The sequence below is a fragment of the Myotis davidii genome, unplaced genomic scaffold (assembly GCF_000327345.1).
Source record: "Myotis davidii unplaced genomic scaffold, ASM32734v1 scaffold497, whole genome shotgun sequence".
Lineage (NCBI taxonomy): Eukaryota > Metazoa > Chordata > Mammalia > Chiroptera > Vespertilionidae > Myotis > Myotis davidii.
The window spans coordinates 4,118,828-4,144,602 of record NW_006288434.1 but is presented as its reverse complement, the minus strand read 5'-3'; the positions used below and the strand labels follow the sequence as shown (position 1 = coordinate 4,144,602).

The 25,775-nt window shown below is 42.8% G+C and overlaps 1 long non-coding RNA gene across 2 annotated transcripts in view; it reads left to right on the top strand.

The window, feature by feature from the left end:
* The window catches only part of LOC102767762, a 70,302-nt gene that overhangs the window by 14,482 nt on the left and 30,045 nt on the right, over positions 1 to 25,775 (top strand). For both annotated transcript variants that reach the window (XR_435484.2, XR_001513285.1), the window contains 2 exons: positions 5,138 to 5,258; positions 7,349 to 7,456. This is a non-coding gene — a long non-coding RNA (uncharacterized LOC102767762). The remainder of the gene's footprint in view (positions 1 to 5,137; positions 5,259 to 7,348; positions 7,457 to 25,775) is intronic.

The following is a 25,775-nucleotide window of genomic DNA, read 5'->3' as shown; positions in this document are numbered from 1 at the left end:
CAGCTTTATATGAATCATAATTCAGAGAGAATCCAAGCAGCTGCTCTTCTGAACCTTGATCTCACACAGTGTAGATAAGCCATCATCATACTCTCAACAGCCACATTTTCCCATTGCAGGTGTATGATATAAAATTCAAAAGGAACAAAACGTAGTGTGAAACTCTCTTTTTACTTCCCTGGCTCAGTTCCCATACCTTCAACACCCCTCCTCCAGGCAACTGTTATTATCAGTGTCAAATGTATCAATCCCAAACAAGTTTGTGCCTGTTCAAGTAAATGCAGATTATATATATGTATATATATGTATATGTATATATATGTGTATATATATATCCTCCCTACCCCATCCCTTTTACAAGTCATAGTTTTTGAGCCTTGCTTTTTTACTCAATATATCTTAGAGAAATAGTATATCAGTACCTACTGTTCTTTTGAATGGATTAGTAATACTCAACTGTATAGATGCACATATATTATTTAAATAACCTCCTATTGATGTACCTTACATTGTGTCCAGTATTATGCTCTTACCAACAGATCTGCAAGTATTTTCTGAGTTACATATTATTGCATACACATTGTGAATGATCTGTAAGATAAATTCCTTAAAGTGGAATTGTTGGGTCAAAGGATATGTCCATTTCCAAATTGATATCTGTTGTCTATTCCCCAAAGTGAGCATATAAATTAACAGTCTACAAACAATAGATGAGTGCTTGTTTCCCAACAGCCTCTTGACAAAGTCTATTGTTAAACATTTTGGTTTTTGCAAATTTGTTAACTGGCATATTTTATTGTGAGGTTAAGTATCTGTTTGTGTTGAAAGTCCACTTGTATTTCCTTTCCTTTTCTAGAACTATTTGTTCATGTCCGCTACCCATTCTTCTGTTAGATTAGTGACCTATTGATTGGTGTAAGCTCTTTATATTTTATGGAAAGTAGTCTCTTTCCTGCCATATATATTGCTTTTTTTTAAGCTTGCTATTTAACCTTTCATTTTGTTTATGGGATCTTTTTTTTTTCTTTTTACTTTGTCTTGTTTATTTTTGCCAAGAACATGACTCTTTTCTCTTTTTTCATCCTTAATATATTCAGTCTTAAAATTTATTCCTGATGGAAAGGGAGAATGAACAGAGCATTCATAGTGATGAAATGCAGGTGACTAAATAAGCACATAAAAAGTTCAACCTCACAAATAAAAAATGCAAATTAGGTTTTATATTTTACTCCAGCAAATTAGCAAAGGTAGAGTGAATCCAGTTTTGCTATAATCTGTTGGCAGGAGTGCCAATTAATCCATACATTTGGGAAGCAAATTCTCAGTAAGTAGTAAGAACTCTGAAAAAAAAAAAGCTTTATGCACTCATGGTATGTCGAGGAATTTATCCTAGGGTTAAAACCATCAAGATGGACAAAGATTAATGCATAGAGATGTACTTCAACACAGCACTGTTTTACCAGGAGAATTGATGGCAATTTGAAAGCTGTTGTCCGACAAGTAAATCACGGTGTATCCATACCAACTAAGGCCACACAGCTACAAAAATGAAGCTTAGAGCTATTAAGGCCTGGGAAGATTCTCACACTATTATATTAAAGACATGTTACAAAATTGCTTAGTCAGTGAGAGCTCAAATGCATAAAAATATATGGAAAACTAGAAAGAAATATGTCAAAGCAGTGGTTACTTGAGTTTAGAGAGATTATGCACGGTATTTTTCTTTTATGTGGATTCTCAAATTTTATAATGTACATGTATTATATAGTCTGCTAAAAATCAAAGTCAAAATTAGCACATACTCAAAAAATGTAAACATATTTCTAGAATTTACTTTCTTTCTTTATCTCTTTCTACTGTGACCATAGGCCTTCATATGCTTTTTCTTGTTTCACATTGGTATTATTGTAACGATCTCTATGACCCAGTCATTTTTCCTCCTCTGGTGTCCTCCAGTATTCTGTTAGATTACTTGAAAACATTGTCTATCATTACTCAAGACCCCACAGCAGCTTCCTGTTCCCTATTGCATGATGTTTAAATTACTCAAACTAGTACACCAGCCCTTTATAATTTGGCCCCACTCTACTGAAATCATGCAAGTGTATTTCCTTCTATTTCCAGGAAAGCTCGGTACCCTAGCTAGAGTGCCCTGGTTATTACTTGCCCCACCCCATGCCCTTTCTTTGACCCTGTTCATTCTGTTCACTGTTCTTGTAACTGCCTTCCTCATGCTCCCTTTGTCCCCAAATCTTACTCATTCTCAGGAGGTTCCATCTCCTCCATGTCAACCTTTCCCCTCATCCTTGGCTGAACTCTCAAAGCACATCCTTTAATCACGGCCTCAATCGAAGGCTCCACAGCTCTGCCATCATTGCTTGTGTGTGAATATTGGCTTCCTAACTGTTTTGAAGGCTCTGTGAAGGCAGGCCACACTAATCAGAACCTTCTTTTCTCTTCCCACTCGGTTTCTGCTCATTGCTAAGCAGAGGGTAAGGCCTGGCTGACTGGTGAGGAGGCTGCTGTGATGAGCAGCTTCTTGGGCAGGGTCTTCTGTTCCTGCCTGGACACCTGACTTCTGAGGAGGCCCTGCCCAGTGGCAGAAGCAAGTTAGAGGAAGCCCCAGTGGGGAGCTCTTGGGGGGAGCATTGAGGGAACTTTAAAAATATGGCTGTTTGTTCTCCCCCTGCCCCTCCCCACAGCTGAGGTTTAGAATTTAACTGGCCCAAGGTGGGACCAGCATTGATATATTTTCATAAGCTCCCTAGCTGGTTCTGATGGCTTCACTACCAAGCCTTACTCCTTTTGAGCCCCAGCCCTTTTGGCATGCACGCATTCCGGCACTTTTCTGTCTTGTTTCCAGGCAGGAAGTCATCCTAGAACTGGCCAGAGACTCCAAAGAGAGGCAGTCTTTAGATAAATCCTTTGGCATCAGTGAGAGCCTTTGTTGTTTTTCAAAGGTGTTTGCTTTCAAATTGACAACTGTCTGCAGTGGAGCCTGCTCTGAGGATTGCCGTGCCTGCGCTGCCTTCCAGTCTAGGCTGTAGATAAGCTCATGGGCAGACAGACCAGACCAGGGCTAAAATAAACTCAGACACCCCCAAACAGAACACTGCTGTTACACAGTACAGCAGGGTGATTAAAGCAGCCTGTTTCATATGGAAATGCAGTACGTTACTTGTGTGGCAAAGTGAGAACAAAATGTCCAAGAAAAGAGAAAAAATATGGACAGATCAGAAAACCTTAACCATTATAAAAGTTTTTCTAATGTATCAGTACGTAGCTCCCTTTTTATATAAGAACAAAACAACAGCAGCAGTAATAATAATGACGAACAACTTTTAGCACTAACTGTGCACCAGGTACTCAATCTACAGGTTCTCTCTGGATTGATTCAATTAATCTGACAACCCTACAAGATAGCTGCTGGTATTACCCTTGTTTTCTAAATGAGGAGATTGAGCACTGCATTACTAAAGAATTTGCTAGCTGGTAAGTGGCAGAGCCAGGATTAGAAGACGTTCGGGGCTTCTGTTCTTCACAACTTACCAGGGCTAATTCTTAGTTCAAAGGAAAATTCGATTTTTTTTTGAAAATCCAAGGTTTCTCAAATATCCGAGTACCCATTAAATATTTTCCATTATCTTAAGTTTTATAATCTTCAGTGGAAATTATTTCAAAGTATCCTGTAGACATCACTGCTTCCTTCAAGGACACTGAACACAATTTAACTTTTACTTAAAGCCTCCCTGTTAGCATCATAGACATTAATTTGGGGGGAGGCTAGGTGGAGCCTGACACTCTCAGGCTTTTTAAGGTTTAGAGTTAGGTCGCTCTGATCCACGCACTGGACAATTGCGGTGTCTGTCTCCCCCGAAGCCCCTCCTACAGGTGACTGGCTGCTAATAGTCCCTGCTGAGGCATTGGCCCCGACAGCTGTGTTCTGATCTAAGCAAACTTGAGGCATCTCAGCCACAGCAGATGACGCGAAGCAGACCCCTGACCTCAGCCGCCCTGTTCTGGACCGGCCAGCAGTCTACTATATGAACCAGTGGGCAAAATTTAGCTAGAAATGGGCACGATGGTCCAGATTCTCCCTTCGGGGGGTTTGCCCTGGGAAGTACCGGTTTGCAATGGGAGCTAAAAGAGTGTATAGAGAGAGCCCATGAGGTAGAGCAAGCAAAAGTGACAGGAAGCAGGTAGCAGTCCTGAAGAGGGGCTGTGAGGTGGGAAAGAATACCCAGCTGGCTATGGAGATGAGTGCAGAGGGCGTGGCCAAGGTGGAGATGAGGGGACTGCCACATTCAGGCCCACCCAAAGACTTTGGCTTTCCTGACCATATGAAAGCACCTTGCTGTGCAAACAAACAACAAAACTGAGTGTGCTGATTGTGACAAGAGCTGGCAGTTTACAAATTCCAAAGAGAGGATGAGGAAGCCAGATAGGGTCAAGCAGAGAGGCCGAAAGACCCCTGGGCGCAGCCAGAGGAGAGCTGAATCACATAAATGAACTCATCGGTAGGTGATGATGCACGAACTCCTGATGCTGAAGTCCCGGGTAACGTGGATTCTTCCTGGCGTCCTGGGTCCAGTCTTCCTCAGGTCTGGCTCCACTACACGCCTGTTCTTCCAGAGGCTTGGTGATTTGGCTTTTCGTGGTTCCCACGAGGCCCTGTGGGGCTGAGATCCTTGTGTATGTGTGTTTTTTTTTAATTCCTTGGAACTCCTTCCCCTAATATTAGATGTAACTTGAGCTGTTCCTCGGAACAAAAAGAGCCTATTAATTTTTGTTGTCCTATTTTTAGTTTTTCTGTTTCTTCCTTTGCTGCTAGGCTGTCAACCATCACTTTTTATTGCTGTAGTTGGCTTGCTTCTAGCCATTCTCTCTTTGTCATTAAGGCTACTTGTAGACAGGGCACTAGATCCACTAGCTTGGTGGGGCTAAAAAAAGTCAAGTAAAAGTAAACAGGTAACAGGAAGGCCGAATTTTATAGCGTGCGACTATCTCAGTATAGCTGTGATAAAAATTAAATAAGCACTGAGAGTGTTTTAGTGTCACATGAGCTTTACGATATAGTGTTTGGAAATGCACTTTGACTGTGCAGATGTCTTTCTTGCTTACTTACGTTTGGTTCCAGTCCAGTTAGTGAGGGTCTTCCTAAAGTATCCCTTGGTTCTGAGGAACCACAACCCACGAGCCAGCAGTGTAAAGGAAACAAGATTTATTTTAAGACGTTATGCAGAACTCAACCGAGGAAAGTAAGCACGTAAGACAGCCTCTCTCTCCCCGATGCTGTCTCTCCATCTTTCCCTCTCTCCCTGGAGTTTCCTGGTTTCCTAACCTCACCTTGTCCTTGTTTCACATCTGCTGCACATTCCTCTCTGCAGATTATTCTGCTTCTCCGTCAGGCTTTTAGTTTCTTTTTCCTCCTAACACTGCCTTGCACGCGGCTTTGGGGCTGCCATGCTGCTGATTTTGGCAACTCTTCATGACCTCGCATCTTTAATGCCAACGCCTTCCGATTCAGCCTCTCTGTGTCCGAGAATACGATTGACCCATTTTGAGCCGTGTGTCTGTCTGCCCTGATCAAATGGGATGGTCAGAGAGCAGCGCCGGGCCCCCACTCCTAAAGGAACGCCCTTCCGGCCTGCAGGCAGCGCTCTCAGGAGAGTGTGGCAGGGAGGAAGTGACTGGCATTTCAACTAGAGTGAAATTTCTAAATTTCTGAGCTCTGATAGGTGCTGTGTTATTACACATTTACTCTTCCTCTTTGTTATTTGCCGTACAGCACTTACAGTCCCTGCTAACAATAAACAAATTGTTCCTTGGTGCTATCACCAATCACCATCTAGTCTAGTCAGTAGTCATTATTTTGGTTTTCATATATGTACAAATACAAAAACATATTAAAGGTAGGTCTCCCCTTCAGTATTTTTCTGTTGTCTCTCAGGATCCTGTTACTCACTTATCTTCGTAAAACTGTACTCTGGGTTAAACCAACATGCAAATTCATTTTTAACAACAGAGCTAAAAGTTGTTAATATTTCAGTAAAAACCACTTTAAACACCACATTGCATCTACACAGGGATGCTTTCCTGACCAACAACTTGTCACAAATGCCGGGGTGACTTTACAGTTTGTCTAAAACCACTACTTTCTACCATGTTCTTTTCACAAAAGTATGAAATAATTATGAGTCAACCATGGGTGGAAGCATTTGTTATTAGTTTTTCAAAAGATGCCAAGTGCTAGAGGAAATTTTTCTCCTAGGCCAAGAACAGTTCTATTTTAAAAACAATAAAATGCAAATTAAACATTTCTTCATGTTTTAGTCTAGCATTTGAATGGTACTAAACAGTTTTCAAGACGTTTTCTCATGCCTGATTGAATTTAATGTTCAAAATAAAGTTCTGGTGTTACTAGTATCATTTTATAGCTGGAAAACGAGCTCAGAGAAGTTATTTGACTTATTCAAATCACGGTGCTTTGTGCTTCAGATAAAAACTAAAGTCGTTTTACTCTAAATCTTGTGGTTTTGCATGACACTTTGCTCTTTCCTTACTTTATCCCTACGACTTTTGTGGGGAAGAGAGGCATTAGTATAAGTATTTCAAAATCCGCAAATTCTCAGTATACAGTCCTCGGGATAATCCTGATTTGTTTTTCTAACTCCAAGGCCCATACATGGATAATACTATAACAAAACTACCGCCTACTTATTTATGAAAAATTAAAAGTGATAGATTGAGGGTTACCACAGCCTAGTACAAAGATTGATCTATCCCTCACAGTTGAAATCACATACAGTATTTTAATTCAATGTAACCTTTTCTAACTCTTTATTTTGTCAGGGACATAACATTAATTAGTGAGATTAAAATAAAATGCAAATCTCTAATGAAACCATTCTTGGACAGAATAACTCTCAATGCCATCTAAAAAGACCAGATTAGTCCTTGAAGTGATTGGTTGTGGTGGTTAAAAGAAGAAATGTTTTCAAAGGAGATAAGTGTGTTTGCTATTTATATGTACGTAGGTCTTACTAACTACCCACGTGTTATTATTGCTAAAGCAGGCAAATAGGTTTTCTGAGGACACCCCACCCCCTTCACCCTTAGCAGTTCAAGTTACTCTAGGTATCCAAAAGTAATAAAAAATTTTAGCTCTTTAAACGTCTCTAATTCAGATTTTTCATTTATTTAGATTTTTCTGTCCACTAAGTCTAAAATGAGCAGAGTTTTGCTGTGTTTATTATTATACAACGGGCAGACATTTGTTGAAATTTAGGTTGTCTGTGTGCACTATTTACTAAATTTTGTTAATATTACATTGGCTGCTTTATTACAGGATTCCCAGGACTGTGTTAAGCAGAGCAATTATAATAGTTTAGAGAGTATGAGCAAGAAACAACCCACATGTAATAAAATATGAAGAAAAAGAGGGCACCTGGAACATGTGAGCTATTTTTATTTCAAATTAATTTTTTTAACTTTATTATTTTTTTAAATTTATCTTTATTGTTGAAAGTATTACAAATGTCGCTTGTTTTTTTCCCCCATTGACCCCCTTCATCCTGTACCCGCCCTCCCCAGGACTTCACCACACTATTGTCTGTGTCCATGGGCTATGCATATATGCACATAAGTTCCCCAGTTAATCTCTCTCCCCCACCCCCACCTTCCCTCTGAAATTTGACAGTCTGTTCCATGTTTCTATGTCGCTGAATCTATTTTGTTCGTCAGTTTATTTTGTTTATTAGATTCCATATATGAGTGAGATCATGTGATACTTATCTTTCTCTGACTGGCTTATTTTGCTTAGCATAGTACTCTCCAGGTCCATCCATGCTGTTGCAAATGGTAAGAGTTCTTTCTTTCTTTCTTTCTTTCTTTTTTTACAGCTGCCTAGTATTTCATTGAGTAAATGTACCACGGTTTTTTAATCCACTCATCTGCTGGTGGGCACTTGGGCTGTTTCTAAACCTCAGCTATGGTAAATTTTGCTGCTATGAACATAGGGGTGCATATGTTCTTTCTGATTGGTGTTTCGGGTCAAATTCTTACTTCTTTATGTTGACTATATTCCTACTCTTTGTTTAAAAGCATTTAGTATCACTTTGGGAAGAAATACAACCTGCACATTTAGCCAGCTATTTAAGGGAAAGGAAAGAGAGCACAGCTGGTGGGCAGAGCTGAAGCGGGGAGAGCTGCAGTTTGAAGCAGAGAGGAAAACAGAGACCCACGTTTCTATCTTTCTATTCTTTCATCTTCTGTGTGAGGATTTCATTTGCAAGGTCCAAGGTGGTCTAATTTGCTGCCAGGCCCGCCGCTATGATGTTTGTGCTACAGGCGGTACGAAGGAATGGGGAGGGAAAGGAGCACCAGCCCCGCATTCCTGTGCTTTTAAAGAGACTAACTGGAGGCCCACAGAACACTTCTATGGTAATTTAGTCACAAATCTACAACTGGACTGGGACATGTAATCCCTTATATCAGGCAGTAATGAGCCCAGTTAAAAATGGAGTCCTGGAAAAATTGCCATTTTGCAACCATCATGGGAAAGACTAATCTGGATAAGCATCACTGGAGAATGTTCAATCCGGGGGGGAAAGTCTGCTGAAGAGAACATTTATATGGTCTTAAAGTATTTCCTCGACGATTGTTTATTGGTCACAGAGGGGGAAGTAAGTATACAGTGGAGAAACCAGACAGCGTCCTGACCCCGTGATGGAGATGGACATAACCAGCAGCAGGAGACGTCATGTGGCCTCCAGATGTGACCTTGTGAAGGACACGAAGTCGCTTCTGTGCTATTCCAGCTGGGAAGACAGAACCTGAATCTAATCATGAGAAGGCACCAGACAAACCAAAATGAAGGAACAGTCCGTAAAAGAACTGACCTATCTATACTTCTAAAAAATTGTCAGTGTCATGAAAGATAATGGAAAGCTGATAAACTATTCCAGATTAAAGGAGGCTGAAGAGACATAACAACTAAATTCAATTCATGATCCTGGACTGCGGCCTACACTGGTAGGAAACAAAATTCTATAGGGGACATTTGACTAAAGTGGTAGGGGTGTTTCGCAGAGAGAATGAATAGGACCTGCTGACTAAGTGTTGAATCTCTTTTCTTCTCTAGATCCTTAGAGCCACTGTCTTAATTCAGGCTCTTAGCATTTCCCCCCTCAGTCTATTTCTAGAACTTTCCAAGTAATTTCACATTGTCTTTCCCTTCCAATCTGTCTGCCATATTGTCACCAGAGTGATTTTTTGAAGCACAAATAGGATTATGCCCTAGTCCCTGTCTTAGTCCATTCAGGCCGCTATAACAAAAATAGAATACACCAGATCAGTGATGGCAAACCTTTTGAGCTGGGCGTGCCAGCATTTTGAAAAACCTTAACTTAACTCTGGTGCCATGTCACATATAGAAACTTTTTGATACAGTCAGGCCTTAACTTACTAGTGTCCCTACTAACGAGTTTTTCGAGATATGAGCCGTCTCTTGGACGATTTTTTGCTTTGAGTTGCGAGCTAAAATTCGGGTTACAAGCCAGCTTCAGATACCCTACCGCTAGTTGGCGCAGCGAACGTCACAGTGAACGCCACAACATCAGCCCAGCATCACGTGTCTCACTTGTTCACTTTAAGATTTGACATACGAGTAATTTGAGTTACGAGCTCCGTCACGGAACAAATTAAACTCGTAAGTCAAGGCCCCCCTGTATTTGCAACCATAGTGAAACAAAGATTTATATTTTTTACATTTATTTTATATATTTAAATGCCATTTAACAAAGAAAAATCAACCAAAAAAATGAGTTCGCGTGTCACCTCTGACATGTGTGTCATAGGTTTGCCATCACTGCACTAGATAACGTAAAACAACAGACATTTATTTCTCACAGTTCTGGAGGCTGGGAAGTCCAAGATCATAGCGCTGGCAGATTTGCTGTCTGGTGAGGACCCACTTCCTCACTGAGGGCCGCCTGTCCTCTGGAATCTCACATGGAGATAGGGGCAAACGAGCTTTCTTGGTCTATTTCACAAGGGCATTAACCCCATTCATGAAGAATGGAACCATATGACCTGATTGCCCTTGGAAGGCTCCACCTCCCAATACCATCACCTTGAGGATTCGGATTTTAACCTATGAATTTGTGGGGACACAAAGATTCAGTCTGTAGCACCCCTAATTAGAAATCCTCTGTGGCTTGCTATTGCCTATTCCTAATCTGCCATACGAGACCCTTCTCTGCACGGATCCAGACTTCCTTGTGGGTCATTTCTTTCTGGCACTCCCCTCTCAAATGGTTCCAGTTATTGATTGGTCCTCCACCTTCAGTAGCTATGACATAACACCCATGATGACATAATGAGGACAAGGATGGGATGGAATAAGCCAGTGGGATAGGCAGTTACTTTAAAGCTTTTACCTAGTTTGAAATATAGGCGTGGCTGTCGTGAAATGACTCCATTCCGATTTTTTCAAAGAAATTAATTTTTCAGAGAAATAAAGAAGTGCCTACTACTTGTGCCAACTCAAGGAAAGGGCAAATGAAGATGGGCTTGTTGGCTGACTTCCATCCTAATATTTCCTGTGAGGTTATTAGATGCTGCCAGCTAAGGATCTCATTAGCTTAGTCCAAACTATTCTATCAACAGCCATTTTCCTCTGTCACAGCTGATGCTGAGAGTCATGTGTCATAAAACGCCATACACTCCCACAAAGTTTAGAACCCTGGCTGAATGATAATAAATCACTGTTGTTCAATCAAGTGAGCCATGGGATTCCCAAGAGAAGTTTCCTTTATATTTTATAGTTATGTGGTAAAAACTCATGATTTTTCCATACCCATGTGGCTTTTCTGCCTATTCCCTATAATTTTTCTAAAACATTATTCCATCTTTCTATTCAATAAAAAAGATCGCTTACCTCATTTGCTCTCAGGACTAAGAAAGACTTGCTCTCAGGACTAAGAAAGTTTCACAGGAATTGTATTTAGCAATGAGATGATAGAATTCTTTTCCTCTGGACTTACCAACTAAGATTACCAGCAGACAGATGCCTCTCTAGAATTCAGGAGAGAGGCCCAGCTATTGTATATTTGTTCCATAGATCAATATCTATACCCAAACTCACATTTTTAAGGCATCAGCTTTAACTGTTGCCAAGCATTCCTTTAAAAGTCAAGGCTCTATTGGTATAATGAACAGTAAGAGAGGATTGAGAGTATAATTGTGAATTGCCTGAGTAATGCTTATTCATTCTGCACCATGTATTCTGTCAAGTAGAATTCCAATTGTGACCATACACCATGCTCATTTCTATGTAGAAGAGAGAATCTATAGCTCTCATAATAGCTCTGTATTTCAGAGGGATGCTGCTACATTATTTTATACCTAATCTGTGTACTTGGTATATCTTGATTTCTGCCTTGCCCTATAAATTACAAAAGTAACTTACCTTATATTCTTGGAGTAGGGGAAGTAATATATCATTTGTGACAACAGCAATTTCTGAGCCACAGATCCACTTAATATAAGTTATTATACTTAGACTCCAAAATCATGCAAGATTCCAGGAAATTTATGGAGAAAATATGAGTTACCCTTTGACATTCCCGGAAAATAATACTGGTTCATCAATGTTGATATAAGTTTCCAAAGACTTGCCAAAAACTTTAAGTGTTAAATGCTCCCACATGCAATAGATTAGTGATCTCGTTTTATAAGTACCGCACTCACCGATTGCACCACTGGAGTTCCTAGTGATCACTTATTAATGGGACAGATGATATCTGCTCTACCCATCTCACAGGCTTGTGAGAATCTTATGAAGTAATTTATAGGAAAAAGTATAAAGTGTTATTTTAATATTAAATATTATTAAAAATAATAGTTTCTTTTTATTAAATTTATTGGGCTGACATTTGTTAATAAGATTGTATAGGTTTCAAGTGTACAATTCTGTGATACGTGTCTGTATCTTGGATTGTGTGCCCATCACCGAAAGTCAAGTCATATTTCTACTGCTCCTGATTGACTCAGGTGTGGTCCTGAAGACCATTCCTGTCCAGGGTAAAATGGACTGGCTCCGTGCTTCCGAATGTGGAGCTTCTACCCCATGTGAAAAGGCAAACTGGGAACTAGGCCACCGATCTGGAAGCCCAAAGAAATAAATAAATGTTTCCAATGGTAACTGGGGCATAAACATCTTTGTGAATTGATATGGAAGGAGATCCGTCCTGTCAGTGCCCCAGTTAACACTCTTGTGATGGTCTGTTCTGACTCCGACTGTTCTTGAAGTGGTGCAAGTCTATCCACAGGCCTTTCTTTTCCCTGATTGTCTTCTCTTCCCATGAGCCCCTTTGTTGCTGGCTGATAAATTATGTCTCAATGTCGCTGTTGGCCTTTTGGCAGCTCTGCCTGCAATTTTTAATAAACAACGAGCACAAAGGAGTTGACTCTGATGGACCAATAGTCCAAGAATACACATCACAGAGAGACAGGCATCTTCAGTTAGTTCAACAGTCAGCTTGCTGGAGAGAGCTCCTGGAAGCAGATGAATTGGAGTATTGTGACTTTTTTCTTTTTGGCCATGATTTCGTTGTGTAAGGTTAGGCAAAGTGCAACTGCGCTGAGGCACTCTAGAGGAGAGGGGGTAAATGTCACGGGCTGAATTTGTTCACTGAGCTCAGACAGAGCCTCTGGGGGAACAGGAGAAGCAGCTGGAAGGTGAGAGGGGGCAGTAGATGGGCAAACGTAGCCCCTCAAGATGAGTGGAGAAGGGTGCATAACGTGGCTGTGTGGTCTTAGTCCAGCTCAGGCAGGGTGGTAATGGGGCTGGACTTCCCATGATGAATGGAGGGATAAGTGTCAGGAATGGTGGCAGGGGTGAGGGGCACAGAGATGAAATTACATAACCTATTCGACACATTATTTAGTAATTAAAAGAGCCCAAGAGTCATGATTTTCTTTTTAGAGCTATAAAAAAAAAGGCAAATGTTAAAATATGAATAGCATGCAAACTCAAAGCAATCATATCGAAACCTCAGGTACTCTGCCCTAGCCGGTTTGGCTCTGTGGATTGAGTGCTGGTCTGCAGACTGAAGGGTCCCGGGTTCAGTTCTGGTCAAGGGCACATACCTTGGTTGCAGGTTCAATATCCCCCTTACCCTCTGCCAGTCCTACTTGTGGCACGTGCACGAGGCGACCAATGGATGTGTCTCTCACAGCAATGTTTCTCTCTGCCCCTCCCTTCCACTCTCTCTAAAAATCAATGGAAAAATATCCTTGGGTGAGAATTAAAAAAACAACACCATCTAGAACAGCAAACAACCCTCAGGTACTTTCTGTGGGCAGCCTAATGCAGGCATGTTCCTGCCCACAGGGGTAGAGGCGGGGTTTCGTGGCAGTGGTGACGCCTGCAAGGTGTTCTGGCAATGCAGGGGAGAAAGTGACAGGTCGTATATGGAAAAAAACTGGAATGCTTCCCTAGGCTTGGTGCGTTCACTGGGCAGGAACATTGAGATGGGTGGGGCAGAGCGGGCGGGCACGAATTATAGTGGAGGTACTGGTTCCCAAAACACCTTTACAAAATTGGAAAACCTGTGCCATTAATATTAGTGGGGAAACCATAGGACCCCCAATCTGTTGATCTGAAAAACACCTATTATATAATCTTTTACAGCATCTTTTTAGTCCCAAGTGAGAATAATAAAACTTCTTCCCAAGACAATGTATAAAAAATGCTTAGCAGATATTGGTTACTAAGAAACGTTTTTCACAAATTTAAAATTTAGTGTATAATTAAACCACAGATAAAGACTCTCCCCTTTTGTCAAGAAGGTAGGCCCAATAGGGATGCAGGATAGATGCAGAGCTAGTGCTAAGCTCTTCAGGAAGTAACTAGGTCTTGCACAAGGTGTTTTGAAAGAACTGCCAGACATGGGTGATTTACTAACCTGGAGGGAGGAAGGCAGACAAGGAAGAGAAAAAGCAGAATGAAGAGGCAGTCTCTGGGGGAAAGAACAGGTTTTGCCTTAGGCATGACATGGTTGAGCTGATGGTAAGCCATACAAATGTGAGCATCCAGCAGGCCTAGAGGAAGGTCAGGGCGAAAGCTGTCAATGAGTTATTTGCTTAGAAAGTGGGCCCTGAAGTCCTGAGGTGGGCGAGTCCACAAAGTGAGAGTGTGGGTTCAAAGAGGAGCATGGAGGTCAGAGCAGTGGAGCCTCTCAAGGTAGGATGTGGGAAGAGAATGAAGTGCGGACAAAAGTTTTGAGAAGGTGGGTCTGAGAACTGGAGAAAACACACGATTGCTAGGTCTCTGACGTGGGGCAAGAAAAATTGGTAGCATCAATTGACCAGTAGATTGGCAAGGAAAAAGTCCTTGGGCGTGGCGAATTGAGTTCATAGATGACCTTTAAGGGCATAGCTTTATGAGATTTCTGAGGATGGGAGCCAGCCGGCAGGGCCTGAGGCATGACTGATGGTGAGGAAAGTCAGTGAAGATTTTCTTTGGCCAGGTTTGGCTTTAAATTTTAGTGCCAAATGGCAAAGATTAAAGGTCTGAGTCATCAGTGTGGAGTTCAGTTTAAAAGGTTCTGTGGGCCTTTTTTGAAAGGCAATTAGTGAACCAAAGGAAGGCAGTAAAGGTTCCTCAATATTTTTGTAAGCCTTTGTATTTTCAAAGCGCTTTTTAGCACAGCCCCTCTTGTTTTACACTCCCAAGAAGCCCCTGGAGGCAGGTACCAGCATTTCCACCTTACAGATGGGGCCCTTAAAGGGGAGACATTGTGGCTGGCTTAGGATGTTACCCCTGGTGTGTGGCCGCACGGGGACTCAAATTCTGTCTCCTCGTCCCCTGTGTTCTAAGATGTCATTTCAATTCACAGTTAATGAGGAGCTTTTAGGCAAAGAACTAGGATTCTAGGCCTCAGTGTTTTGTTTTGGGCCAAAGTCAGGACATGTGGTTACTTGTTGGGGATAAATATTCCATGTTTGTTTTGGGGAGGAGGATGGGTCAAAGTCGGCCGGATTAGTGTGGCTCAGAAGTGAGACAGAGTGCATCGACTTTCTTCCACCGTGGAGGGTAGCTAGAACAGCTGCTCTTGGCAGCATCGGTCTCTCAGTAGGTTAACTAGAATTTGCCCAGTACCAATTGTATGCCAAAGTCCAGAGCGCTTAAGGGTACAAAGATCCATCATGTCCCCAGTTAGTAACAGAACGGAGAGTGAGACAGAGAGTTGTGTACATACACACAGTCGCTGTGGTAATTATAAAATTGTTTAGAAGAAATAGTCAGTTAAAGGTTGTTTTGGCAGCGTTTGGCACAGTTTTCATTCTAAATGCATGGATGTTAGGTAAATAACATTATCAAACGAATGAATAGAAGATAAATAATGAAAATCTAAGTGAGTTCAGTGGGGAATTAAAGAAGTAAAAGCATAGAATGTGTACGTGTGTTGCATGTTGGAGGTGATGATGGGCAGATGGGGTTCAGTAGAAAGAGGAGGATAGCTGTAGGGATCTGGCCAGCTTGGACCAACACTGAGAGGCAGTGGAGTGCAGAACAGATGCTGGAAGGTGTCCAAAGGCAGCCGGTGGGAATGAAATCTGCAGCCGAGGATAAATGAGGCTGGAAGAGAGCAATGAAAGGCCAGCAAACAGCCAGTTGCCGTGTTTTCTCCTTGTCTCCATCTCTGAGAGAAGCTCCCAGGCACATACCTTGTTCGGGGCTGAGGTTTCGACGGTTGTTGTTTGCAGTTGGAATTCTAATTTAGGCAACAGCTCCCTGCCAATTAGCCCAGCTTTTCTGATGGTTTCTACGCCACTTCCCTGTCCTGGCATTCTACAAAAAACTTGGCTGAGAGAAGAGAATGTGTCCTTGAATGCAGACAAATTTTAGAGTCAGCAGCAGCGTCCTTTTCCAAAAAGATGGAACTTTGTGCAGCCAGTAAGGCACAATACATGAGGTTTGTGAATGTTGATCAAGCAGGACTCTGGAGTTTAATTTTAAAACAAAAGTACAAAAAAAGCCACATTTATTCGAAAGCATGAACTGTCACCATCTCATCTTTTTCATCTTACGCTCTCTTCTAACGTTTGAATTTTTATCAAGTATATGCATTACTTTTTAAAGAAGCTTAGAAACAAGTTTGACTTTGTTTAACCCAACAGATCTGAAATTCTATAATTCTATAATTCCTCTCCCCCCGCCCTCCCTCTAACATCCAGAGGGCAATTTGGGAAATATTTTCCCAGGTTCACTTTCCCTGTACCATTTTTCAAGATCCAATAGTTTCCTTGTTTAAGTCTAGGAATGTACTGGTTTTAGAAGACTTTGATCCGAGGGTTACAGGGAAGCCGTTTTTATAAACTCGACTTCAGCGGAATCACTGTAATTGCGTTCGGTTATGCCAGAAGGCTAAACGTTTATTAGTCTTTCCTGCCTTCCAGAAAACTCTGCTGATGCAAATCAAGTTGTTCTTTCCACAGAGCACTCACTTTTAGCTGACCTAGGTTTTTTTCCTCCCTCTGTTTCCTATAAACCTGGCTCCCAGTTGTTCTGTGTTGCTATTCACTTGCATCCTTGCTAAACTCTTTAAGATCGGGAATGCCGTTTTCTTGTTAGAACAAGCATTTGCTGAGAGTAGATGTGAAAGGCACTCTGCCAACACTGTCTCTCTTTCTTACAACAACCTGGCAAAGGTGATATTCCTGTTCCCATTCGACTGATGAGGAAGCAGAGGTCCAACAGTGACTTGGCCGAGGTTATTCAGCTTTGAAGGGATGGGCCTAGGCTTCAAACCCATGTCTCTGACCCTCCAGAATGCCTGTGCTCTTTCCGCTCGATTCTGATTCCTTACACTGTTCTGCTGCTCGAATCAGGTCTTCTTTTCCCCCTCGACAACTATTTCTCTGCTACTTGAAATGCATCTCAGACCAAAATGTTCCAACTCCTCAAGGTTTGTGCTAAAACAATCAGAGGTTGATAAAAATGCTCCGAATGGATTTTATAACAAAGATAATGCTTTCAAGATTCAAATCTTCTTCCTTATCATCTGTTCTAGTTTGAAACAAATTTGCAAGAAAACCCTGCATGGTTGGAAACTATTATTATTTTCATCTCAGCTGAGGAGATGCAACTGTCCAAACTAATTAAATTAAAATGCTATTTAGACTTGAAAGAGTTGCACGTCTACGGGGATAAGATTCACAATCTCTCATGTGTAAGTTCTGCATATCCCAGCTGTCCAGGATGCTACACTACATTAGCCGTGCGTCTCCTTAGACTCCTCTTGTCTCTGACAGTTTCTCAACTTTTTTCCACGACCTTGCCAGTTTAGAGGAGTACATCTCTTTCAATTGCCTCCTTACTCCCTTTCCTACCTAATTTGTGGCAGTAAACATTAGGACGCCCTTTACAGTTTTGGCATAAACTTGTGAACAAATTACCTCAAATAAGAAATGTGGGAGCCCTGGACTGAGAGAGCCAGGAGCACAAGCAAATGCTAAGTGAACCAGAGAGTATAGACAGTGTTGCCTGCGTATTACTATCTTCTTGTTTGTACCGCTTTTCCTTTTGCGTTTCCGCTTTCATTTTTTTTTTTTTTAATCTTCTGTTACTAGCAAGTGCCTGAGACGTGAGGGAATGAGATTTTTCAGCTTTTCACGGCCCTCTGTGCGTCCTGCTTAGATGAGATCTCTCCTTGGTGTCAAGAGCACAACTCGGGAAAAACAAAGCCCAGTGGACCTGACTTTGGCACACATGTGGGCACTTGTGGTCTTCATTTCTGGTCCTTGTCTTAAAGTCGAGAAATGCTTTGCTAGTCTTATTCTGGTCTTTCCATAATCCCCGTGCCTGTGCCCAGAAATCTTGCTACAAGGTCCCTAGGAATGGCTGATAAAGCCAGACTTCTGTTTTTATCATCACTGGGGCTTTCTTTGCATCCATAAAGTAAGATTTATGCTAAGCAAATGAATGTGTAGACTTTTTAATTTTTAAAATAATGCCCTTATCTTTCCCCCTTTAGGACTTACTGATTATGACAGTCTTTCAACATTAAGGTTTTAATGCCAAAATTGCTGCTGCTTTTTTTTTTTCCCAAGGGGCTGGGTAACTACTTTGAGATAGTTCAGACTCCTCGGCTCATTTGCTAGGACAGCCAAATTTTGCCAGGGGTTTTGAGTTCATCTCTGTGAACTGGTCAGTGCCTCAGCTGGATAAATATGACATTGTTTCAACAGCAGTTGCCTGAGTGCTCATCTTCTCTAGTTGGTGTTATTGCTATTGTTGCCTTCTTGTCAGAATGTTGGCTTTCTTGAAGATGACTCGATTGCGTCAACTGCAGGGGAATTTACACATTTCAGTTAAATCGTTCCCTATCTTGGCTCTTTATGGATTTGCTTGTTTGGAACACATTTATTTATGACTGCTTACCCTTCTCATGGCTTCTCTCCTCTTCTTTTGCTCTTTCTTCTCCACCTTCTCCTTTCTCCCCCCTCTATGCTGAGGTGAGGTGTGATTAAGTCCAATAAATGAAAGTCTGAAGAATGGTGTACATGCATGAAGTTCTCCAGGAGTATTTGCGGTGTGTTAATCCAAAGTAACTTCTACAGGGACTTGGATTAGAGGGAGGGCAAAGGGATCAATTGTACAGTGGTGGATAGAAACTAGACTTTTGGTGGTGAGTGTGACACAGGACAGTTGACCCTTGTACAACATGGCTTTGAACTGTGCAGTCTCACTTATAAGGTGGGTTTTTAAATATAAATATGCAGTCAGCCTTTTGTATCCCCAAGTTTCATATCTGTGGATTCAAGCTAACATAGGATGTGGAGGGCCAACTATATGCACTGTTCTATATCATCCTATGTAATAAAAGGCTAATATGCAAATTGTCCCCTCGACTAGGAGTTAAACCAGGAGGAAGTTCGACCAGGGGTCAGGGCTGGCCAACCGCCCATGGCCTCTTCTCGTGGCCGGCCCGGCCGATCAGGGCGGGCTGGCTGGACCCCACCCGTGCATGAATTTGTGCATCAGGCCTCTAGTTTTATATAAAAGACTTGAGCAGCCATCAATTTTGGTATCTGTGGGGGTCCTGGAACCAGTCTTCTGAGGATACCAAGGGATGACTGTAGTTAATTTGGGGGGAAGTCAAAGGTTATACATTTATTTTTTTATTTTTATTTTATTTTTATTTTTTAAAGGTTATACATTTAGATTTTGGGCTGCATAGGGGTCAGAACCCCTAACCCTCAGGTTGTTCAAGGGTCAACTATATATACAGATGTAGTGGGGATTGGGTGAGGCGGGGGGAGGGGGACAGGGGGGAGGGAAAGGATTGGATGGGTATTTCTGAGTGAGAAATCTTCTGTCGTTATTTGCTTATGCCAGGGATTGGCAAACTTTTTCTGTAAAGGGGCAGATAGGAAACATTTTAGGTTTCACAGACCATGCAGTCTTGATTGCAGCTACTCAGCTCTGCAGTTGTAACAAGAAGACAGACGTAGACAACATGTCAGTGAACAAGCATGGCTGTGTTCCAATAAAACTTGGTTTATAGACACAGACATTTGAATTTTACATGATTTTCACCTGCCATTAAATGGTACTTAAAAACATTTTTAGCTATTTACACATGTAAAAGCCATTGTTATTCTGTAGGTCATCCAAAATCAGGGGAAGGGATAAGATGAGCCTGCAGGTTCTAGTTTGTTGACACCCCACTTAGTCCAAGATCCCTCTTCTACCAGCCACCAAACCAAACAAGAAATAAACAAGCAGCAAACTGAGAAACAGGGTTATAGGAGACAGGGGCAGGTGTCCCCTGGAGGATCATGCCATGCAGGTAGTAGAGGGGCCGAACAGTGCTCCAGGAGAGGGCCATCACTGTGCCTACTAGAGCTGGAGGATAGTGTCGGCTAGGCTGCTGATGCTCAAACAGCTACCCTTTATAAAGCACTCACTGTGTGCTGGCCACTCTACTTGCAGTGTCTGATGAACGCTTCACTCTCCTACGTGGCAGGTGTATTGTCCCTGTGTAAGAGGGACAGAGCTGCCGAACACCTTGCCAGAGTCACACAGCTTGTAAGTAGCAAAACCAGGATGGGAGCCCTGGCCTGGCTGACCGGGTCCAGAGCTTCCTTCCTTATCCCTCCCCAGGATGGCCCCCATATCCTCATCCTGCTGGACTTATCCCCAAGCAAGTCTTATGCTAAATGGGAGACAGCTTTAAAAAACTGGCTGGTACCTGTAAGGATGAGAAAACGCTCTGAGCTGCTGACTTCCTCCATCTGCCACTTAGGAGTGGGCAGTCGGGGGGTGGGGGGTGGGTTGTAGGAGGAGGCGGCATCAAAGAGGTATAATGGGCAAGACCAGCGAGCTTGTTCCTGGATCAGTTGTTTATTACCTGTGTGACTCACTGAGCTCCCTGAGCCCCCATTTCCTTGTCTGAAAAATGGGGAGTAAGAGTAACTGTGTGTAAGTTGTAAGAATTGAATGGCTCACAAGGCTTGTGAGAATGTAATGAAACGATGCCTGCAAGCCACTGACATAGTGCTTGTCACAGAGGTACAATGCTGGCACCCTTCAAGCTGCCATTGTTTGCGCATTCATTCCAAAAGCATCTATTAAGTGGCTGTTGTGTGTTGGGCACCGCATAACTCAGGGATTACCACACAAGGCATCCAAGGAGCTGGCAGTCTAGCAGAGTAAGAGGCATATACGCAAAGAAGCCTGGCAAAGTGCCCCGGGAGCACATGGGACCAGGGAGCACCGGGGAGGAAGTGGCTATTTCCAAGCGAGTAGGTGAAGGGGCACAGAGTCGGCGTCCGTCCGAGCAGATGTTGCAGAATTTATTCCCAGGGAACTCAAGCCGATCCCTGTCATTCCTGTGGCTGATCAGTCACCAACATAAATCTTGTCTCCTGGAAAAGATTTTTAAAAATCCATTTTTCCTAAAAGCATTTAAAAAAAAGTCTATGCAAATTTTGGAAAGCAAAACAGGAAACCAAATGATAGGCAAGGGAAAACACTCCTTCCTTCTCAAGTCTCCTGTGCTTGGAAGTTTCCTGCCAGGATGTTGACCAGAGAGGCAGCCTGTGCGCGAGTCTGTTATCCCTCGTGAGTTCCTTTAAAAAGAACCTGGTTTCTTTTTTTCCCCCACACTCCTGTGGCCTTGGGAAACACCTCCTACAGAAATAGAAGTATTCAAAAGAGATCTGGGGAGAAAGGATTCCTTCTGGGTCTAAACTGCCCGTGGATGACTTTGGCATACTGCCTTTGAGTCTGCGCTGAATTTTTGTACAAAGCACGTTACAGCCTGAGAGGGCTGGGGCAGGCTGTCGGAGTTTGAGTTCTGGCTCCACAGTGAATACTAGTAGTTACATGACCTTGTGGCTATTGGGAGAGATGAACGATCCATGTAAAGTAATGACCATGGCACTTGGCCCAAGAAATGTTAGCACTTTATTATTCATTTTTATCTCCTTAGAATTCATCTATTACAGCCTCTGAGGCTAAGTACAAGTCTGGCCCGCCTTCCCCATGTGGGCCGGTCACTGCCGGTCACTCTGCCCCTTTCTTGGTTCAACATGCCATGTGTTCTCCCCTCCTCCGTCTTTTCACCTCTGTCCCTTTACATGCCCACTCTCACCTCCTCGCTTCACCTCTGTGACTTTTACTCATCCCTTGCATCTCAGCTCAAATTGCGTGTTCAAGGAAGCCTCGTCTGACATCCCAGGCTACGTTAGGTGTCCCGGTGAATGTGCCCGTAAGTCCAGTCTCTTTTTTATTGTGACCTCTTCACACTTGTCGTTACTTGTTTATGTCCAATTTCATACTGGAACGGAAGCTACACGAGAGCAGGGACCATGTATCTCATGCATTGCTGGCTCCCAGCATCTAGCTCAGTCCCTAGAGTAAAATGGCATCCTATGGATAGCTGTTGACTGAGAGGTAGACTGGCAGGTAGCCTCTTTTCGGGGGGATTTTCTGTTACTTGCAGTCAAAGCTAATCCTCAGTAACACAAAAATAAGGCAAAGGGTGCAGAGTAAAAGAGGAGAGCACAGAACACTGTTCATATTGCCCCCAAACAACCAGGATGCGAGAGCAGTGTCTCAGAGGAAGAGCTGGTTGAGTTGGTCGGGTGAGTAAGATTCTGACAGATCTGGGAGGCAAGGCCAAGGTGTTGTTTTAAGGCCGTGAGCAATGCCGAGTCATGAGTTACGTGCTGAGCGTCAGCAATGCCCTCCAAAGCGTCTTCAGGCATTGGAGGGCATGGCGGACTGTAGAGGGCAGAGAGGCATCGGAAGGCCTATGGCAACGTGAACCAAGGGGGTTGGCTGCTGGAGCTCAGAGCGAGAGGAATGGAGTGTGGAAGGATCTCACAGCTTTGTTTCTGCCCAGTGAGGACAGAGATTTCATAAGGCTCACATTGCTGGTGTATAATTCACTGAATTTAACAACATAACAATGATAATGGAATTATTTTCCTTTTATAAACAACTCAGAGAGAGAGGGGGTTACCAAGGCAGGGTCATGGAGACCTGGACAGACCAGCTCTCAGTGCTGTGGATAGCCTTGGCCATGGGGTCAAATCCGGAGTTACCCGAGAAAGAGAGAGTCACTTTGTCTCAGCTTTAAGACAAGATTCTAGGATGGAACTTTGTTTTAAAAATTCTTTTTATTAAGAGCTGGAGAATAATTTTGACCTATTATGAAGTTACAACCTCTTAGCTTGCTTTTTTAATTTTTATGTCACAATGGCAGAGAAAGCCAGAGGAGCCCCTATATCTCCACTCTTCTTATCTCCTTCAGTAACAGAATCTCTGGTTTTCCAGCTGGAAATATGGATACCCAGAAAACACACCTTATTTACCAGCTTCCCTTGCGCGATGTGGCCCTGTTGCTGAGTTCTGACTAACGAGATGGGGGCAGAAGGATCATGTGGAAGCATCTGGCAGTGTTCCTTAAGGCACCTGTGTCTGCTCTCTGTCCTCTCTCTTCTTTGACCCTTCCTCTGTCTTGCTGCTACCACACAGATGTGGCCACTCCTAGGGATGACAGAGTGAGGAGACAAAGGGGGTTGGAGACTTGAGGACTGCAGAGTCGCCACACCAGCCCTGGGCTGCCTACCTGGACCTTCACAGGAGCCTGAAATAATCTCATATTTGTGTTCGCCTCTCTTTGGGCAGATTTTCTGTTACTGGCAGTCAAAACTAATCCTCAGGCCCTAACCGGTTTGGTTCAATGGATGGAGCGTCGGCCTACGGACTCAAGGGTCCCAGGTTCGATTCTGGTCAAGGGCATGTGCCTTGGTTGCGGGCACATCCCCAGTAGGGGGTGTGCAGGAGGCAGCTGATCGATGTTTCTCTCTCATCAATGTTTCTAACTATCCCTCTCCCTTCCTCTCTGTAAAAAAACAATAAAATATATTTTAAAAATGACAACAACAAAAAACTAATCCTCAGTAATACAAAAACCAAAATTTGGTTCTATTAACTCACGTACCTTATTACAAATATTTTTAAACTTCTCTCCTCATTCATTCTGCCCTCTCCACCATCTGTCCCACATGTCGTTGATAAATGATCTCCTAAAGTCCTGGCGGGATCATATCACCTCTCACCTCTTGTAACCCATGTTTGAAATCTTCAGTGTCTTCCCTTTTCCCTCTCACCATGTTACGCCTGCCCAGCCTGGTATGTAAAGGCTGCAGTCTACACCCACCCTACCTTCCCAGCCTTCCCGCACCACTCCTTCTGCTTGGCTTAACCGGCCCCCTTTTCCTGAACGGTCGATCTTCTTTGTCTCTCAAAGTTCTCCACATTCAAGGCCCATCTGTACTATCCCCTTTCCCAGGCACAGGACAGGACCCCTCTCTCCACGCTACATCCACACCACCGAGTCTCTCTCACCTGACAGTTATACTCCGGGTGCCCTTTCATTATTCTGTCCTCATTTTATTCCCATCCTAGAGAGCAAATTGTGTGAAAACAGAAACTATATTGAGTCCTCTGTGTAATCCCTGCTGCACTTGTTTAGGACACAGGCCTAGTAGTTAGTTGTGGGGTTGAATGGCCAAGGCTTCCTGGCACCGAAAGAAATCAATACGATTGGTGGGTGATTGGTTTGCTTTAGATTTTACTGTTCAGTTTCTTTCATATCTTCCAGTTCTTCTTGAAACAAAACCCTCTACTGTCTTGCATATTTAGTTCTCCTATTAAATTATAACCTCTTGATATCAGAGACTTTCTGTGTGTGTGGTTTAAAATATATTTTTATTGATTTCAGAGAGGAAGGGAGAGGGAGAGAGAGAGATAAAAACATCAATGACAAGAGAGAATCATTGATTGGCTGCCTCCTGCATGCCCCCTGCTGGGGATCAAGCCTGCAACCCAAGTATGTGCCCTGACCAGGAATCAAACCATGGCCTCCTGGTTCATAGGTCAATGCTCAACTACTGAGCCACGCCGGCTGGGCTCAGGAACTGTTTTAAACTTATTTTCTGTTTCCTCCCTGTCTTCTCTCCACCCCTACCTCTAATAGTTCCTACCTCGGTATCAGACTCGCTGAATTGCTTAAAATACTTGTTAAAGAAATGAATGTAAGAAGTCAAGGTACCTCTTCCTTGACATTGTTCACATTTCTTTTCCCAAACCTTTTTTTTTCTTTTCCACATTCAGGACTTCCACTCATTCTGATGCCCTCAGCTTTCTTCTGCTAAGTTGCCCAAGCATCATTCTTCAGGGACCATTCCCAGCTCTTTTAAGAACTCCCAGGTGTCTAAGAGCCAAAGAGACAAAATAAGCCAGCCTTTCTTTAGTCTCCATATAATGAAAAAGTGGTGCAGGACCCAACGGCTTGAGGTGCTAAATACTGTTTAAAAGGCATGATCCTAACACAAGGTTTTCGATAATCTACATGGATATGTTTAATTTTTTTATATTTATTTATTTATTTTTTAATTTTTTATATATTTAAATAAAAAACTGATATGAGGCCAACAAGAATAATGCTATGCGGTCAACACTCCAAGATAAATATTGTCTCTATAGCCAATCAAGGTCTGTTCTTGTTTGGTTTTTGTCTGAGCATATCCTACCACTTTTCAAATTGGAATTAAAAGTAGATTACAATCTGTTCATTTTCTGATTGCAGGCTTTCAAAGCATCACCAGGAAACATGTCCAGGAAGAGATTCTCTTGTTGCTTTGAAACAAAGCTGGGAATGATGCCCAGGACAGCACCCCCAGCAGAGGGTTTATAGCCAGTAGATTCCCCATGGGGACTGCCAAGTAGAAGGATTTCGTTTCCAATGACCACACTGTTTCCTAGCAAAGCTTTCTCCATCTACTTTCCCTGGCATCCCTCTTGGATGGTGTCGTGTCTGATCAAAACATACTCACTTAAAAAACTCCCAAAAATTAACACGAAAGAATAATACTATGAGTTTGAGTGGCTTCACTATCTGCATACTTTTTCTACACCTTTTCCGTAGAAGCAACATCACTTTGAACAGCCCAGGGGAGCAGGAACTCGTGTCAGGTGGAGATTGCCTAGCTCTTCGATCATTCTTTTTTCTCCATCTTCCTGGGCACACAGCTAGATTTCATTTCCCAGCTTCCCTTGCAATTGGGTGTGGCCCTGTGGCTGACTTTTGGCCAATGAAATATGAGTAGCCTGGCCCATAAAACCTCCCCAGGCTCCAGCCTCTTTCCTCTTCTGCAAGGTTGATCAGAGTGGTAGGGCAGCCCTGGAA